The following is an 18,894-nucleotide window of genomic DNA, read 5'->3' as shown; positions in this document are numbered from 1 at the left end:
GTTACACGCAATAAAGTCATAGATATGTGATAAACAATGGGGACGCACAAAGTAATTCGAACCAATCAGATTGCTGGTCCTTACATTTCTACCCATGATACGATATTCTTAATGAGAAACGTCGCGACTAATAATGCACAGAAACCTATATTAATAAAGTTGCACATGACTGCAAACAAAAAAAAAAAAACTTGTCAGATGAACAATGGCTGGTCGTAAGCTCTGAGCTGACGGCAGAAGGTAAAGTTTAAGAAGTGAGTTGCAGGCTTACTCCACAGCAAACCTCTTCCTCAGTTTTCACTCAACATAAAGACACAGCGTCCTGAATGTCTGACTGCAGAGTTACGCCAGATGATAAATGTGCAAGAATCTGTACATCAAGACTCAACTGAATTTCAGAACCTGAATTCCATAAAGTGTATAGAAGAACCTGAATTCCATAAAGTTTAGAAAACTATAGTGTATGTAGTGGAAAAAAACGTACGCGGCTCCAAAGTGAGACGTGCACATTAGGTTGTACGCTGCGACGCGAGTAATGTTCGAAATACAGTAATAGCAGTGTGCTGCTTGACACGGTCACGTCAGTTTAATATCTGGGTGTAACGTTGCAAAGCGATGTGTAATGAGACTAGCACGTAAGGACGGCAGTAGGAAAGGCAAGTGGTCGCCTTTGGTTCATTAGGAGAATTTTAGGAAAGTGTAGAGGGCAACGCATACAGGAAATTATTAATGCGACCCATTCTTGAGTACTGGTCGAGTTTTTGGGATCACCACCAAGTCGGATTAACGGTATGACATCAAAGCAATTCAGAGGTGGGCGGCTAGATTTGTTACTGGTAGGTTCGGTCAACATGTATTATAGAGATGCTTTGTGAACTGAAATCGGAAACCCTAGAAGGAAGCGGCGTTCTTTTCACGAAACACTGTTGAGAAAACAAAGAGCCAGCATTTGAAGCAGCGCGGTTCCGCTACCGCCAACGTACATTTCACGTAAGGTCCACGAAGATAAGAGGAATTAGAAGATAGTCATTTTTCCCTCGCTTTATTTGCAAGTGGAACAGGAAAGGAAATATCTAGTAGTGGTACATGGTATCTACACCTACATCTACATCTAATCCTCCGCCGTGCACAGTACAGTGGATAACGGAGAATGTATCTAGATGCAGAGTCTGTAGATCCCAGGGATCAACACCGTGGCTGCATCATGCGAAAGGCAAAGTCTGATGCAGTTCTTAAAGAATTTTCAGACAGATTAAACGATTTGTTCTCGATATCAATTACTTGTCAGTTTGCGATAAATTATCGCAAATTTCTTCAAGCATAGTATAGAAAGTCGTCATAGGGACCGCTTCTGAACGCTTTCAGTAACGACAGAATCACTTCAGGGAGGACGTACGAAAAAATACACGGGTATATATAAGGTAATGTAACTTTTATTGTTTGAGAGATAATTGAACCAAATTTTGGACATGTTGTCATTATGTTATTGGCTATAATATGGAATGTTTCATTTTTATGTAAAATAATTTGATCAGGACGTTGCCGGATACTTCCAAAACACACACTATCGCACGAGGAACATTTTCTCCAAGGTTACCATACTTATCACGTTGAAAATGTGCTAGGTTGTTTTTAATATTTAGATAAACAAATATGTTTACCAGTTTTTTAATATCAGTCTCAGAGCACTCGCGATAACTATTTAATTTTATGTGTGTCGTATAAAATTTTTATTTCGCAAAAATTTAAATAAATTCGACAGTAATGCACTTTGGAATTTTTTTACTGCAGGAAGTTGTGTTTATAGTATTTACAAAGTCTGTAGCAAATTCCACCTTTTTATCTATCCCCTCAACCCGTGAGTTTTCATTTAATTCCCCCCTTCCCTGCTGTGTGTTTCACTTTTCTTTTTTGTTAGGAAGTGCGTTTTTTCCGTTTCATGAAGGGAGAAGTAAAGAAGAAAAAGACCAGGAGGGATGCAGAGAAATTCTTCTGCTAGCTTCTAGGTTGGCAAGCGATGAGTGCAAAACGAGCAAGTATCGAATTGGCGCTCGGGCACGCCTGAGCTGCACAAACAAAGCTCTGCGCCATGTGGGGCATGCGGCAAGGGACGGAAAGTTTCACAGCGAAAATTCTAGCTTTGAGTGACTCTTTTTCCACACTTCAGTTCAATGTCTGCAAACGTTGCATGTGCAGATGGTCACAGAATCACAAAGAGTAAGACTGAAAACGAACGAGTTCTAGTTTTAATCACAGTAATGTACCGATGGTACGTCGTGTGAATGGGGATGACATGCGAGATGTTGCCTGTCAGGATATTTGACATTCCGGGTGAACGAGTATGTTACCTTCGTACTGAACACTAGTTAGCAGGAAATTCTACATAGCTGGTAGTCGTAAATACTAGACCTATTTACTGATGCAGTATACCGAACCTCCGCTTTGTGCAGAGCGACTCTCACAATCGATGTTGCTGGCTAAACGAATAAAGTTTGCCACTCTTCGATTTTTATAATAGTCGCAAGTTTGAGTGCTGGCCTGGCACGGCACACAATTATGAGAACTATCAAGAACTCTTTGTCACCGCTGGTACACATCCACTAAACGAGAGTAAATCCATAACCTGCTAGAACGGTGCACGATTGGCGAGCGTGATGTGTCACCTCCAGTGATCTTTTTACAGTCTTGTCAACCGGCAACAGATGCAGACTCAGGAATTGGTCCTGGAGGGGGTTACAGTTACTTACTATAAACCCCTCCCCCCGCCACTCATATGTACAGCTTACTATCATTCACACTTTTTAACGTACCACAGTTTACTATCATTTTAATAATAATAAGAATAATAATAAAAATAGACACATGAAAGGTATTGACACAGAGTAGTCAGAAACAGTCTCAAAAGCTTACAAGGGTGTTGTGTTGCTTGTAAGGGCGTTTGCTGAAAACAACTGTTAGTAAAGAATTCGATGCGTTGCTACGTTTCTGAGTTGATTAGAACTGAAGTTAGTCAGTCAGGAAAAATAAGGGGACGACAACTGCAAAAGTCACTGCTGAAATGAATGACAAAGTCTCAAGACCTGCCAGTACCAAAACAACATGAAGGAAGTTCCATAAGCAGCGAATCGCAGGGCGATCTAGAATTCCAAAATCACTCATCAATGATGCAAATGTCCGTGACAGGAGAACGTGGTGCCGAAGAGTCGCATTACGGGCAAGGATTAGGTAACCACTTTGGATGATCGGGTCCATCCGAAGGTACAATGTTTGTTTCCCAGTGGTGATGCCGTTTTCCAAGACGACAGGGCCCCTGAGCACCCAGCTCGCCTCCTCCAGGTTTGGTCTTCTGAGCATAAGAAAGAGATGTCGCATCTCCCGTGGCCACCACAGTACCCAGATCTCAATATTACACTGCTGGCCATTAAAATTGCTACACCAAGAAGAAATGCAGATGATAAACGGGTATTCATTGGACAAATATATTATACTAGAACTGACATGTGATTACATTTTCACGCAATTTTGGTGCTTAGATCCCGAGAAATCAGTACCCAGAACAACCACCTCTGCCCGTAATAACGGCCATGATACGCCTGGGCATTGAGTCAAACAGAGCTTGCATGCCGTGTACAGGTACAGCTGCCTATGCAGCTCCAACACGATACCACAGTTCATCAAGAGTAGTCACTGGCGTATTGTGACGAGCCACTTGCTCGGCCACCATTGACCAGACGTTATCATTGGGTGAGAGATCTAGATCTGGAGTATGTGCTGGCCAGGGCAGCAGTCGAACATTTTCTGTATCCAGAAAGGCCCGCACAGGACCAGCAACATGCGGTCGTGCATTATCCTGCTGAAATGTAGGATCGAATGAAAGTAGATCCACGGGTCGTCACGCATCTGAAATGTAACGTCCACTGTTCAAAGTGCCGTCAGTGCGACCAAGAGGTGACCGAGACGTGCAACCAATGGCACCCCATACCATCACGCCGGGTGATACGCCAGTATGGCGATGACGAATACACGCTTCCAATATGCTTTCACCGTGATGTCGCCAAACACGTATGCGACCATCATGTTGCTGCAAACAGATCCTGGATTCATCCGAAAAAATGACGTTTTGCCATTCGTGCACCCAGGTTCGTTGTTGAGTACACCATCGCAGGCGCTCCTGTCTGTGATGCAGCGTCAAGGGTAACCGCAGCCATGGTGTCCGAGCTGATAGTCCATGCTGCTGCAAACGCCGGCGAACTGTTCGTGCAGATGGTTGTTGTCTTGCAAACGACCCCATCTGTTGACTCATGGATCGAGACGAGGCTGCACGATCCGTTACGGCCATGCGGATAAGATGCCTGTCATCTCGACTGATAGTGATACGAGACCATTGGGATCCAGCACGGGGTTCCGTATTACCCTCCTGAACCCACCGATTCCATATTCTGCTAACAATCATTGGATCTCGGCCAACGCGAGAATTGTCGCGATACGATAAACCGCAATCGCGATAGGCTACAATCCGACCTTTATCATAGTCGGAAACGTGATGGTACGCATTTTCCCCCTTACACGAGGCATCACAACAACGTTTCACCAGGTAACACCTGTCAACTGCTATTTGTGTATGAGAAATCGTACACGAGGCATCACAAGAACGTTTCACCAGGTAACACCTGTCAACTGCTATTTGTGTATGAGAAATCGTTTGGAATCTTTCCTCATGTTAGCACTTTGTAGGTGACGCCTCCGGTACCAACTTTGTGTGAATGCTCTGAAAAGCTAATGATTTGCATATCACAGCATCTTCTTCCTGTCGGTTAAATTTCGCGCCTGTAGCACGTCATCTTCGTAGTGTAGCAATTTTAATGGCCAGTAGTGTATATTTATCTAGTCTGAGATGATGGAAAGTTGTTTTGAATGGCAACGGATTTCCTACAGCGTGTCAGGTGTGGTGCTGCGTTGTGTTGTTATTAATCTCTGGTTCAGGTCGTTCTTATAGTACGTCGTACCTTTGTCCTCTGCACTATTAATCTCTGGTTCAGATCTCTATTATTGAACGTTGCTTCTTTGTTTGTGCTGTGATGGCTGTCCTAGGCTCATTTGTGTAACTCTCGGGTATCAGAATGTACCTCATTGTTCATCTTTAATTTGTTTCTCTTTTTTTCCAAATTCGACGTGTTACCCCTATCCACGTCCTTCAGATTCCTAAAGAATCAGGGACCCCCACAAGCAGGTACGAAACCCATGATTTACAGAGTCTAGACTGTGCAGGAAGAGAATTTAAATCTGAGCAGCGAGTTAATTTTACCTGCACTGTATGCAAGGGTAATCTCATTATGAACTGCTGTCTGGTGGTTCCGTTAACAAACAGACTGTGGCACACGCGCAAGTACCAGTCACGCCAAAACGTTGTTGCCGATGGGAGTTGACCCTGTCGGCGTCAGTTTCCTCTGAATCGAGGTACTTTCGTTGCACTATTGACACGATGGTACTCCAAAAACCTGATACCTGTGCGAGCTCGGAGGCAGCGTGTCCTGTAAGGCAGCCATCCACGGCCTTGCCACGATCGAGCGCGCTAATATTGTGCATGTGATCACTCCTGTGTTGGAGTGCCGTGTTGGCGGGCAGCACAAGGTCTAACGATATTCCAGACAAGCGACACTACGAACTGTTCCAGTCGCCGTTCTCTCCAACGCTATAGTTATTTCGAATTCAAGGGTTCGCGAGTGTAATATACTTTCGTTCTACTCTCATATTCAAAAGACTTTATTTCCGTTTCCCTCTTGTGACAAGAATTCAATTGTGGAATAACCTAGTTCGTAATGTTAAAGTAGCAACGAATTTCTTCACTTTACAAAATAAAATAACAAGTTATTTCTTCAAATAACGCAGTTAAGGTTTCCTTCTCATTGCCTCTTGGTGCGAGGTTTGGTTGAATCTACCAGTGGACGTCAGCTTTGACTCGTGACGTACAGTTGGTGGGGTGTGTAGCATCATGCATATGCAAACATAGACAGAACAGAACGCTTACAATATTTTTTTTGCTACTATATTATTTTTCGAACATAAGTTGCTGTGACCGACTGATTTGTAGCGGCCCTGAGCACTAGGTTGAATTGAAAGGTGTAAGGTAGGTTGCAAGCTGGCGAAGCCAACAGATGTTATGTCGCGAGAATGATTAAAATTATCATTATGACACAAATTTTACTCAGTTTCATGGAATGGTTAATGTCCGACATTTTGATGATGTGGCTGGTCAGAACATGCTGGATGATTCCGCACATCCAGCATTTGCCTGTACGTCGCAAACTGCAATTTCCGGTAATTAATTTGCCACAGTATTAGATACATTAAGCCAATTCTCTTCTAATCAGTTTTAATTTTCCTATTGTTTTACCAGAATGAAAAATGCTGGTGTCGTAGCACAAAAAGGTGATTATGTCCAGGGGAGAGTTAGGGATGTAAAAGAAGGGAACTGGCTTTTTGACTTATCTGGCAGCATCAAAGACATTTAAATCGAAATATTGTGACGAATCCGCCCTCTTTATTTGTTAGTATTGGTATCCATGTCATGAAATATTAGGTGTACGACTTTGCTTCCGCCATTTTGCAACAGACGGCAGTAGCGGCAAGTGGGGTTCAGGTGGTTGGTCATAGGTTTAATACAATAAGCTTAGGCATCTGCAAACATAATTCCATAAAAATATTAGTCGATTTGTGATTGCATCATAATGTTATTCTCGATTAAGTACGTCATCTTACATACCCATTTCTCACTATTTGCGAGAAGTTTTAATTTTCTGCTTCAACATGAAGAAATCTGCGGCTGTGGCTCTTAAAATGCTGGTAAGACCAATGGAGAGGGAACTATTAGTGGAAGAACGTACAGAGAATGTTTTCAACGCCTTAAGAACGGTGATTGTGATGTCGAAGACCGGTATGGCTATGGAAGACAGAACGTTTTCGTAGCTGCTGAAACAGACGAAGACAGTCATAGGACATCCTTATCGAAAGCAACTGATCGCCGTATTCTCCATACGTTGCTCTCTCTGACTACCACCTTTTTCGATCAGTGGCATACAGTCTGCCTGATCAGCACTTCCGATCATATGAACAGGTGCAAAATTGAATCGATTCATGGATCCCCACGAAAGACGCCCAATTATTCCGCCACTGGATTCGTATGCTATCCGAAAGATGGGAGAATGCATTGGCCAGCGATGGGCAATACTATGAATCATATTTTTTTTGTAAGTTTTTCACAATAAAGCCCCGAACTTCGAGAAAAAACGGCGGAAGCAAAGTTGTGACCTAGTATAATGTACTGTGACGAGTAAAGTAACATGATACACGATGCCATTTGGTATAACATGACTCAAGCCATCGTGTCATCCAACAAGGCATTTGTCATGTCGTGCAGTATGACAGAACGTGTAGGATGCATGTCTCCCCATTCTAGGATACTTCCTGCTACAGATGCACACCCACTCCCGGATGCTTCCTACTGTAGATGCATCCCAGTCTGTGGAAGCACATTAATTTTTGTCTATTTGTTCTTACACCCCTCACCATACATGTAAGAGGGGGTGAGTCTAAGAGGGTTCATTGCGCTGAAAAACTAGGATTAACTCGTAAAAGAAGCGCGAATATGTCGAGATGTTTTGCTTTAAATGTTTTTGAAGATAATTCGCTTCTTAGACGTCCGTAACGCTGCCCAGGAAATATTTGCCTTATTTTTGTGCTTTTACTCTACCGTAATTTTGACATCAGACTGCCACAGCTTGACACCCGATATGGAATTTTGAGGACTCGGGCAGTGACTGATCCGGTGTGGGTATTTCACCTTCTTTCGAAGCCTGTTGTTTATATCGCGGCGACGGATAAAGCTTTCACAAAACAATAGGGAAATCATTAATTACGTGTATTTGTCTACCTTCTTGCAAAATTTGAACATATTCGCAAAAATTTGAAAAATAGAAGTTGCGGGGTTAAAACACCTCACGAAAAACGTGTTTTATGCACTTAAAATCCGAATGAAGCTACAGTTTTGAAAGCGAGTTTTCAATTTTATTGCTTCCATGTATTCGATTCACGCAAGAAAATTTTACGTGCTATATTTAGCTTGTCTTGAAATTGTAAGTAGGCTGTTTATGTTTTCTTATTGCTCTCTGTATGAAAATCACTGGCTGTGCTGTGTGCAGTCTGTGGCTAGTTTGAATTGTTGTCTGCCATTGTAGTGTTGGGCAGCTGGACGTGAACAGCGCGTAGCGTTGCGCAGTTAGAGGTGAGCCGCCAGCAGTGGTGGATGTGTGGAAGGAAATGGCGGAGTTTTGAAATTACATATATTATGACTTTTGATGATATTAAGGTAAATACATTGTTTGTTCTCTATTAAAATCTTTCATTTGCTAACTATCCCTATCAGTAGTTAGTGACTTCCGTAGTTTGAATCTTTTATTTAGCTGGCAGTAGTGGCGCTCGCTGTATTGCAGTAGTTCGAGTAATGAAGATTTTTGTGCGGTAAGTGATTTGTGAAAGGTATAGTTTAATGTTAGTCAGGGCCATTCTTTTGTAGGGATTTTTGAAAGTCAGATTGCGTTGCGCTAAAATTATTGTGTGTCAGTTTAAGCACAGTCTTGTATAAATGTTCAAAGGGTACGTTTCAAAACCATTGTATCTCGACAATGGATAAAGTTTATTGAATAAAACAAAATTTCATTTAGACTTTAATCGGCTTATCTAGCTACACGCCCAGTTTGAAACGGTTCGTACCATTTGAAACTTTAGAAGTGGCAGCTTCAAAAACCTTTCGGAGAAACGTTAAATCATCGTATCTCAACAACGATGAAGATTATTGGATAGACCTTTCGTTTTGACTTTATCTATTTATCTACCTTCGTGAAAAGTTTGAACCGAGTCGTATAGAAGCAGTGTTCTTAAGAATTCTCCCGGAAAAACGGGTTTTTGCATGTAAAATCGAAACGAAGCAATATTTTTCAAACGGTTAAAACTTATCCTTGACCAAGGTCCGATGCTCCGGGGGAACACAAGTCTCACTCCATCCGGAGTTATTTAAGCGTTACTGATTTTGCACCTAAAATCTGAACGAGAGTGACTTTTCGCACATTAAAATCCGAACGGTGCACATACAAATGATGCCATTAGTTGAGCATTAATTTCAGCCCAATTAAAATCTTTTGCAAAAGGAATTAATCGATTCGCGCAAATTGCCTGGGCGCCAGCTCCGGTTCGTCGTTCAAACCTTGTTTAATATACTGCAACATGGCTACAGTGAGGCAGATGTTCGAATAGCTATACAAACGGCCACTGCTCCGCGCTAAACCAAAAACTTTTCGCCCCACGTTCCTGGTTCAAATAGCCACCGTGCATTAAGACCCTCCCAAATCACGATTCTGCGCGCGTCTTTTTCAGAGCTGTAACGATTTATTTCCTCTTGAGCAATTTTTAATTTTATATTACTGTTGTTATATCAAGAAAAAATATGAGTCTATTCTCGTGTACTGCCATCAATTATTTACGGAGCATATACACATGACAGGTAAAATTTGCGAGTTTGGTCAGATCTAACAGGTAAGGTGAAGACCCAAATCATATACGTGTAAATAATAAGGCAACCAGATAATAGAGAAACGAATAAACAAATAGTGTAATCCGAACGTTAACAGTAGGCTCTGCGTGAAGATCGACGACATTGTGCGGCTCTTACGATAGCTTGTCGAGGTGAGTCGGAGGCTTTTTCTCGAGTACACGCCCAGCCGGTCAACGAGTTCCGGAGCCTAACTGCTGCTACATCCTTCACTGTCTCCTCAAAATGTCAGAGAAGAGTCATTAACGGCACAATTACTGACCGTAACTTTATTCACTTTGTCGGCTAAACACCTCGAAAATAAAACAACCTGCAGCCTTAATGGAAACTCCCGGCCATCCATCACGCCCACTTACAAGCAGAACTGCCTTTTACCGGAACAGGGATTTGCACGAAACACGTTATCATTGTTGTACACACGGAGAAAATAGTAAGTATGTTTTTGGTCTATAATTGAAGCATATCCCGGTACTGCAAGTTGCACTGTCAGTTTCTGGTAGCGGAATTCTTTAATTTACGCATCTCGGTTGACACGTTGCGTTTCTGACGACTGAACACCGAGGTTTGGGTGGTCATCTTTACCTATAGCACCAGGAATTGCCAACTGATCAACGAAACTATTGCGCCATACGATTTAAGTAGACTATGTCATGTAAGGAACCTATAGTCTACATTAATCCATTCCCTTCCAAATACTAGTATACACTGGTCATTCATATCTGTAAAATCGAAACTTTGATGTCCAACTAGAGCAATTAGTGATTAACCATTGACCAATGTCCAACATTTTATTTATTCATTTTGATGATTCCGGACGTGTTCTTTCGTCGGTTATTCTTTATGTATTCAAACCGTTGCCTACATGAGTAGACTACTTGCGTTTTCCTTCTTTTAACTTTTCTGTTCAACAAGCTAGGAACGAACGTAAGCACTGGTACAAGAAACTTCGATTTCCTCGAGCCATAGCGCTGTACTGCCGTAGCCACATTACTGAGAACTGCTAACAGCCTCACCCCTACCAGAATCAATGCTATCATATTAAGCAGATACATCGGTGCAGCAATTACATTAAATGGCGGAAATGTTTTCGTTTCTGCTACTGCACAAAATTTTATTCTCAAATTTCTTCCGTTATCATGCATTACATTTTCATTGCCCTTGCATTTGCTTGCGCTATCAGCATCACTACTTATGTTAGCTGCAACATTTATTAAATTAGCATTACCGCAGCCACTACCAAAACATCAGAAATCGACTTCCACTGCCGTAACAATGTAGAAACATACTCTTGGTAGGACTGGCCCTTTTCCCTCTCATGCCTTCATACGCTGTAATTTAGGTTTACTTTTATTGAAGTGGTCAATTTACTTGCCAGATAGAGCAGTGAATGGGGATACGACTGGACGAATGGGTAAACCTTGCTTATGTAGTTTGGAAGTCCATGCCACCTAGGAGACACTACGTTCATGTCAATTAATAATTTTGTTTCAAAGTCTGAAAATATGTTTTTCCAGGTAAGATAAAATTAAAAATTCAGTGGACTTTAATACGTCTAATCAGTGGACTTTGTAAATAAGAGAAAAGATATATCCATCTTACATTGCTAAATTAGTGTAGTTTGTTGTCTGCAGTTTGTCTGCCAACATACCACTATGGGAAGGTGTTGATATTCTGCTAGAGTTGATGTACGGGCCTAATGTCAGCCATGTGGAAATGGATGAGTTGAGATTGGCTTCTCAGACAAACATAGCATAAAACTATTCCCTAGACACTCTGTATCATCACTTACATGATCTCCTAGACCACCTTTGGCTGAAATATTCGGGAAAAATTTTGAACAACATTGTTTTCAATAAAGTTTTTTAAGTGGAAATATTACATCTTGTTTGAGACATGTGGATGGTGTACTGTGTATGTGGACAGGCACTACAGGACAGCTCAGCTCAACGCACTTTATCGTAATTTAAATAGTCAACATAAAGACAGCCACTCACAGTGGAAGCCAACAACTTCCTAGATATAAGTAATCATTGACATCAATATACAGACACATCGTTTCAATATTATTAGAAAAACTACAACTACACTAATAACAATACCTTCTTGCTCACAACACCCAGTGACAAACTAGCGTGCAGCTTTACACGCAGAAGTGTACCGTCTCACATCTGTTCCCACGTCCAAAGAACGATAGAAATAAAAGTTAGACCTAACAAAATTTACTGTCTCAAGTAATGACTATAGACCTGTTTTGACTGACCACATCTTGCAAAGGAAACAAAAATAGAAAAATAGACCCCTTCTCTCTACTCCCTCTGTTGTTCCTTCGAATGTTTGCAGAAAGAGGTGTAAAATCCTATACCTTAAACAGATATCGCAGAATGTATTAAAAACACTGAAACCCTCAACTATAGAATTTCCTTCTACGTGAGGAGCAACATAGCGCTGCCCATTTTCAGGAATAAAGATAAAACCCAATTAGTAGTCTACAGTGAGGTATGGAAAAGTACTTCTCCTGATTAGATGATAAGTTTTATGGTGGCCAGTCAGACAGAGAGGTAGGAACTACGTTGGCTGAAAATGAATGTAGCTGGAGGTTGGAGAATTACGACTCCACATTTGCCGATCATGTACTGAGTGAGGGCCACTGTTACCAACCATAGCCCCAAGGCCTCCACACAGCAAACAAAGGCCAAAGAAGTAACCTGTTGGGAGAGTTGGAGATCAATAAACATTTGACCCCAGTCTTGAGTTAACATTGAATGAAGAAACTCAGCTCAATATTTCTCCGTCTTCTAAACTTCACTTAATCTTCTCAGTTTCCATTGCTTCGCACAATGCCTGATCCATTCTTGTTTCTCCATTTTTCTTGTATTTGTTAATTTATGTTGTTATAACTGTCAGTTCTATCTTTTAACTCTGTTTCTGTATCACTTTTCATATGTAGTCCCTCTTCAAGTTGTTCTTCAGTATGCTTGTCAGATGATAGTTTTATAACATTGGGATTATTAACTTATTTTAAATTCTTGTATGGGCACTGTTTTTTTCTAGTTTAGTGTTGACGTTTTTATGGTTTGATGTTTTTGTAATTATTTACTGTTTAACTTTTTTAACTTTTTAATTCCATTACCACTGCACATTTATTCTGTGGTCGTGCTTCAGTCTTCATGAGACTTTTTCAATGTTGTTCATGAATATTGTATCTTCTTTGACTGCAACTGTCAGTTGAAGTTTGATGATGAACTTATAAGCCGAAAACCGGCTAACAAAATAAATTAACTATGTAGAAGATACACAATATCGTGCTTTTCATTTATGACCAGTGGGTCTTGATCAAATTGCGATATGAAAACAGAATTAATCTTTCGGCTTTGTTTTACTGTCGTAACTTGACATCGTAGTTTATATTTATTTGTCAACTCAAGTCATAATTCAACGATCCCGTATCTGATATTCTTCGACGTAATAGCATTGTAATTTCAGATGTTGCTGACAGAATGTGTACGCTCTCTCTAAATAATAAATAAAAAGCAAGCTCCGTTACATGGATTTACGCCAGCGATATAATGTTTGTCGCCATGACTCGCGGTATTAATTCTGTAATGTTTTTCCTAAAGAAAATAACGCCATAATTAAAATTTCACTAAATAGCATTAATCGCATGGAAATAGATATTACTGTATGACAGATACTGTGAAGGAATATAAAATTATAATTATAATAATATCAATTGGCATAATGATCCCCTACTGAAACAACGGGCGACGAATCGACAGGTGTAGCTAAGGAAGATAGCAACGAAACCGGAGAAGATAGTTTACGGATACTGATAGCGAAGCATCTTGAACAGCAGAGATGAGATGCATACTGTATGACCTGTTTGTGTTCTTGTTCTGAAAGTACGCTTCATCGCGGCACTCAGAAACGTGTAGTGGGTTACCGCTCCGGTTGTAAGAATTCCTCAGTAAAGCTATTAATACATCCCCTGTGTGCATCTAAGGTTTAAACATGTTTGTGCTGTCACACTGGCCAGATCTTCAGTTCGCTTTGTCAGTTAATATGTGGGTCATATATTTATTTGTTGTTGCTGGCTTGAGTTTATCCTCGATTTTCATTTCCATTTCGAACAGGGCCGTACCGAAGGGAGGCGAGATATGGCCCGACCAAAGGTATAGGGATTGAGCGGGTGCGCAAAAACTGACCGAAAAAAAAAAAAAAAAAAGAAAATGCGCTTTAAGAATTTGTCGGGAGAGTTATGCGAGCATACGAGAAGCAGCCTTTCCCTTGGACGTTGACTGTAAACGCGCGCTATCGTCACAGTGTCATTTCTTCATAGAGACAGCTACTACTGAACATACGTTCCTCGCTGCTGTAGTTAATGCGTAACTGTCCGCCTGTTCTGCACAGCTGCCGTGCCACTAAGGCTTCAGATTTTTGCCGATCTGTATCGACTGAGGACTAAACCGAGAAGAGAGGGTGGCGGAGCAAGCAGAAAAAGTGGAGGGAATACGTAATTTACTTCCTTAGCTATCGTGTCGATAGAACACGACACGGCTGCTAAATGTGACTTCAGTAACATAAGAAATGAGTCTTCATCGCTCAAAAATGCAAAGTAAAATTGCAATAAAAACACAACTCCTGAAAAGGGATATTTCAACATTTAATTCTAACTAATAATTTATACAGGCCGGCAGTTCACGAGGACCAAATAAATGCTGTTCTTTATTACACACCGATCAATAAGTAAACTCTGAGGTACAGGTTTTGTTTTAATTTCAGTATTTTTAGAAAGTTTATGCGGTTTATCATTGTTTGCAACGATGTTACATTTAATTTGTTTAATGGAATATTTTTCATTAACTCATATGATTTAAGAAATATTTCTTAATGAAGTTTTATCTTCATTTGAGGTACCTAGTAAACTATAAAACTGAATAAATTTGCTTCGCAAAAACGCACTTTAGACAATCTCTGATCTCGCACATATTTCAAGCAGTGGGAAAATTCTATCGGAGCACAAAAAATGCGAATATTTTATTGTTTACATAAAAGACTATGACTAAAAGGTGGGGCAGCAGCACCTTTAAAAATTTTACCAAAAGTTTTGACATGTGAACATATTCGCGCATTTTTAACACGCAATTCTTCTCAGACTCCCACAGTTTCCTCTAACTGTAACTCACTCAGAATCAGAATCAGAATTTTTACTATCCCATAACATACAAAGTCAAATCACAGATATGATGTACTGGGGACTCGTCAACATTACATTACAATTACAATTTGTATATACAGTATTACAAAAACAATATATCAACACTCCAGTTTACATTTATTACAAAGTAATATATAACAACAGCATTTACGCAGTGAACATATTTTTACAATCATTTATTTGACACAAAACTGCTAAGCTTAATTTACAGGTGATGTTTCCTTGCTCAGACTTCCACATCATTATTCATAAATTCTTCTATGGAGCAATAACAATTCTCCACTAATTACTTGTGTAGCTTTTGTTTCAGTTGCCCAAGCTCCATTCTGTTTATTTGTTTCTTTTTTAGCATGTTGTAGATTTTCATGTCCATATATTCTGGGGTTTGTGCGTATAACGTTAACCTGTGAGTAAGAAGCATGAAGTTTGTCTTATTCCTAGTGCTGTATTGATGCTTAAAATTGTTGCCTGCGAATAATGTAAGGTTACTGTATACAAAAATAATCAGTTCATAGAAGTACAAACAGGGGGGACAATTAATATTTTTATATTTCTTAACAGTGGGCTACAAGATTCTTTCGGTTTTGCGTTACACATATTTCTAACAATTGATTTTTGTAATTTTAATATTCTAATGATGTTGCTTGTATTACCCCAAAAGATAATGCCATACCTTATAACAGCTTCAAAATAGCTGTGATAAACTACTTTTCTTATCTCCATGCTAGCTTAACATGACAAAATCTTCATAGCAAAGGCTGCTTAACTTATTTGCTAAGTATTCTGCATGTGAAGACCAGGATACATTTTGGCCCAAATGTATTCCTAAAAATTTAACATGATCTGATTCTTTCAGTTCCTGGTTTCTGCAGCTAATATGAATTTCATTTATCTTATAGTTCTTAGTTTTAAACTGTAGTAAATGTGTTCTTCCAATACTCAATTTTAACCCATTTAGTTGGAACCAGTTTTCTAAACTATCTAGTAGATTTGTGACAGTTGAAGGAATTTGTTCTGAGTGATTGCTTTCGATTAGGGCAGACATATCATCAGCGAATAAAACCGAGTATGAATTTATGTTTGTTGGCAAGTCATTTATGTAAAGTAAGAATAAAATTGGACCCAGAATTGAGCCTTGTGGAACGCCTTGTGAAATAATCATCCATTCAGAGAAGAAATTTTCCTTGCTTGATGATATAACTACTCTTTGTTTTCTCTTTGTGAGGTATACGTGAACCACTCTAAAACACAACATCCAATTCTGTATTTTTCCATTTTCCATTTTATACAGGAGCAATTGATGGCTTACACAATCAAATGCTTTTGTGAAGTCACAAAACAATCCTGCAGCTTTGCTAGTCCATCGTTGCTAAGTGGCTCATACACATCCACTCCCACCTGCCCTTTCTGACTCACTCATTAAGCCCAACTCATTCTCATCATCTCTTTCTGTCTCTCTAACTCCCTAGTCCCCTTCGTTCTGTCCTACGACTACCATCTCCTCTTGATCGATCTTAATGCTAATATCTCATTCCTTCCTTCCCCCTGCTGCTCTCTCTTCCAACTGTCACTACCTCTCTCTTCCTCATTGTCAATGTCATATACTCTGTCTCTCACTATCACTTGCTTTCACCCCCTTCCACTTTTTCATTCTCTTTATTCTCCCCCTCTAGCGCTATTTCCTTCACTCTTTTCCCAGCACTGTTCTGTCACTGTCAAAACTATGTTCCACTGTCACTGTGTCTCCCTCTTGTTCTCACACTGTCATCGTCTGCTTCACTCTTTCTATAACACAACCACTGTCTACTATCTTCCAGTATTTATTACTTTTCCATCTCTTTTCCACTGTCACTGCCACTGTCTTCTTCTCTTTCAGTGTAAAAAAAGTGCAAATATGTTCACATGAAGAAATTCTAGGGAAAATTGTTAAAGGTACTGAGGAAGGTAGAATGAGGCAGCTGGTGCCGCAATTTTCAGTCAGAGTTTTTTTAAATAAACAGGAACATATTCATATTTTTTTGTACTTCGATAAAAGCAGTTTCCTTCTGGTTCCCTTCTCTTCCCTGCTGCAGCAGGGCAAGTAACTCATACGGAAATAAATTTATTGGTCAGTAAAAATTAGATAGTGTACTTACATGCATCTGAAATAATGCAAAACTAATTTTATACCTCTGACTGCACCGTAATTTTGCTTGCGCTTCAGTACTACAACATGGGTCTCCCAACACCTGGCAGCATATTTCTCCGTGATATGTCACTTTATAAACTAAGTTTTCCCCTCACGCCGGATTTTGCGTGCGTATTTTACGTGTACAAGTAGGGTAATTTTGAACCTCTGTATCTCGGTGACGGATAAAAATGTGAATAAAATTTTCAAGGCTGTTCGAGATCAGGATCTTAGGAACACATCTTAAAAATTACAGCCATTTACTGTGCATAGCCGCCTCTGAGTCCACGGCAGGGTTTTGGTCTGCCGCTGACGGCCAAAATATAGTTAAAAAATCTTTTTTGCGATTTTCCATGGAACCGACCGCCTCCATAAGTTCCATCAAGCCCACCGTCCACGAGAAAAACAAAAATAACAATCTGATTTGCTCCATTTGCCTAAGCACGAGGAAGTGTGTAAAATTCATACTTCGAACATGTACTGTAGGATAGTGACACTAACACGATCTTTCTCTTGGATATATAAATGGTGGCTAACCCAAGGGCTATCCAAAACACTTGACCCTATCTTTAAATCACCATCAGAACCCGAGGTATGAGCACCAGAAAATCCAGTTTATATGTGCGGCATTTTGGAATATGTTGGGTACATATGTTGCCGTATGGATACCGATTTAACTGTTTGTCACTGTGCGACATTATGACATTCTAAACATAGTAGGGCTCACCTTGGAATGCAATGAAGCCATCTAATGCCAACAAAACGTTTTGAAAGCAGTAACAGCGACAGGAACTGAGTGGTTGATAACTGTCACTTTTTCTGGTGTGAGCAATATCTTGGGTGAGTGAGGACATTCTTTGAGGTGTCTGGATGTACGAGCAGCAGCCTGAATCGTCCGTGTGCTCGCCGCCCAGGACTGGAAGCGTGCTGGAGGCCAGAACACCTGCGTGCGCCACGCGGCGCCCAGGTGAAAGCCCTGGCGCTGTGGCTGGCCGACTTCCAGCAGCCACGGCGGCCACTGCAGTGTGTCCTGGCCATATCGCAGCTCTTTCTTGTCTGGGGGCGTAGCTCAGATGGTAGAGCGCTCGCTTAGCATGTGAGAGGTACCGGGATCGATACCCGGCGCCTCCAGAAAATTTTTCATTTTTTCCACTGTTTTTAAAGTGGTTCTGACCTTCGTCATTCAGATGATTCTACGAGGGCTTATTGAAAAGTAATGGCTCCGAATTTTTTATTATGTGAAAACTCCTAAAGCTTTTTAAATAAGAAAGTTACTAACATACTACGTCTTCAATCTTCACATACACATATTTATTTCTCAGCAGAGTCATCTTGGCGACTAACACATTTCTCCCAACGAAAATCCAGCTTTTTCATCTCGTTACTTGAGAATGGCTGACTCTGTTGACGGAGCTACATACTCACCTCTGCTTGCACAGCTCTCACCCCCCCCCCCCCCCCAAATCAAAAAGTGAAGTCCTCGAAGGTGTTCTTTAAGTTGTGGGAACAGATGAAAATCGGATGGGGCCAAGTCGTGACTGCAGAGGATAATCGATGACAGCGAAGCCAAGACATTGGATTGTTGCAGATATCGCAGAGCTAATCTGCCATTGCGATGCTGAACGAAAATGGTTCACATGCCTCTGAGCACTATGGGACTTAACTTCTGAGGTCATCAGTCCCCTAGAACTTAGAACTACTTAAAACTAACTAACCTAAGGACATCACACCCACATCCATGTCCAAGGCAGGATTCGAACCTGCGGCAGTAGCGGTCGTGCGGTTCCAGACTGTAGTGCCTAGAACCGCTCGGCCACAGCGGCCGGCGATGCTGAAGGAGAGGGTATTCCATATCTGGACGAATCCTTCGAATTCTGCACTCGATTACAACACACTGTTTCTCACGCA

At 40.8% G+C, this 18,894-nt stretch overlaps 1 non-coding gene across 1 annotated transcript; it reads left to right on the top strand.

Annotated features, from left to right (window-relative positions):
- The first annotated feature begins 18,044 nt into the window (after positions 1-18,044).
- Trnaa-agc (transfer RNA alanine (anticodon AGC)) lies at positions 18,045-18,117 on the top strand. The gene has a single exon. It is a non-coding gene; the product is annotated as a tRNA-Ala (tRNA).
- The last annotated feature ends 777 nt before the right edge of the window (positions 18,118-18,894 follow it).

This window comes from Schistocerca cancellata, chromosome 1 (genome assembly GCF_023864275.1).
Source record: "Schistocerca cancellata isolate TAMUIC-IGC-003103 chromosome 1, iqSchCanc2.1, whole genome shotgun sequence".
Taxonomy (NCBI): Eukaryota; Metazoa; Arthropoda; class Insecta; order Orthoptera; family Acrididae; genus Schistocerca; species Schistocerca cancellata.
Note: the sequence above shows the minus strand (reverse complement) of the source record. Positions and strands in the feature narration are given on the sequence as shown.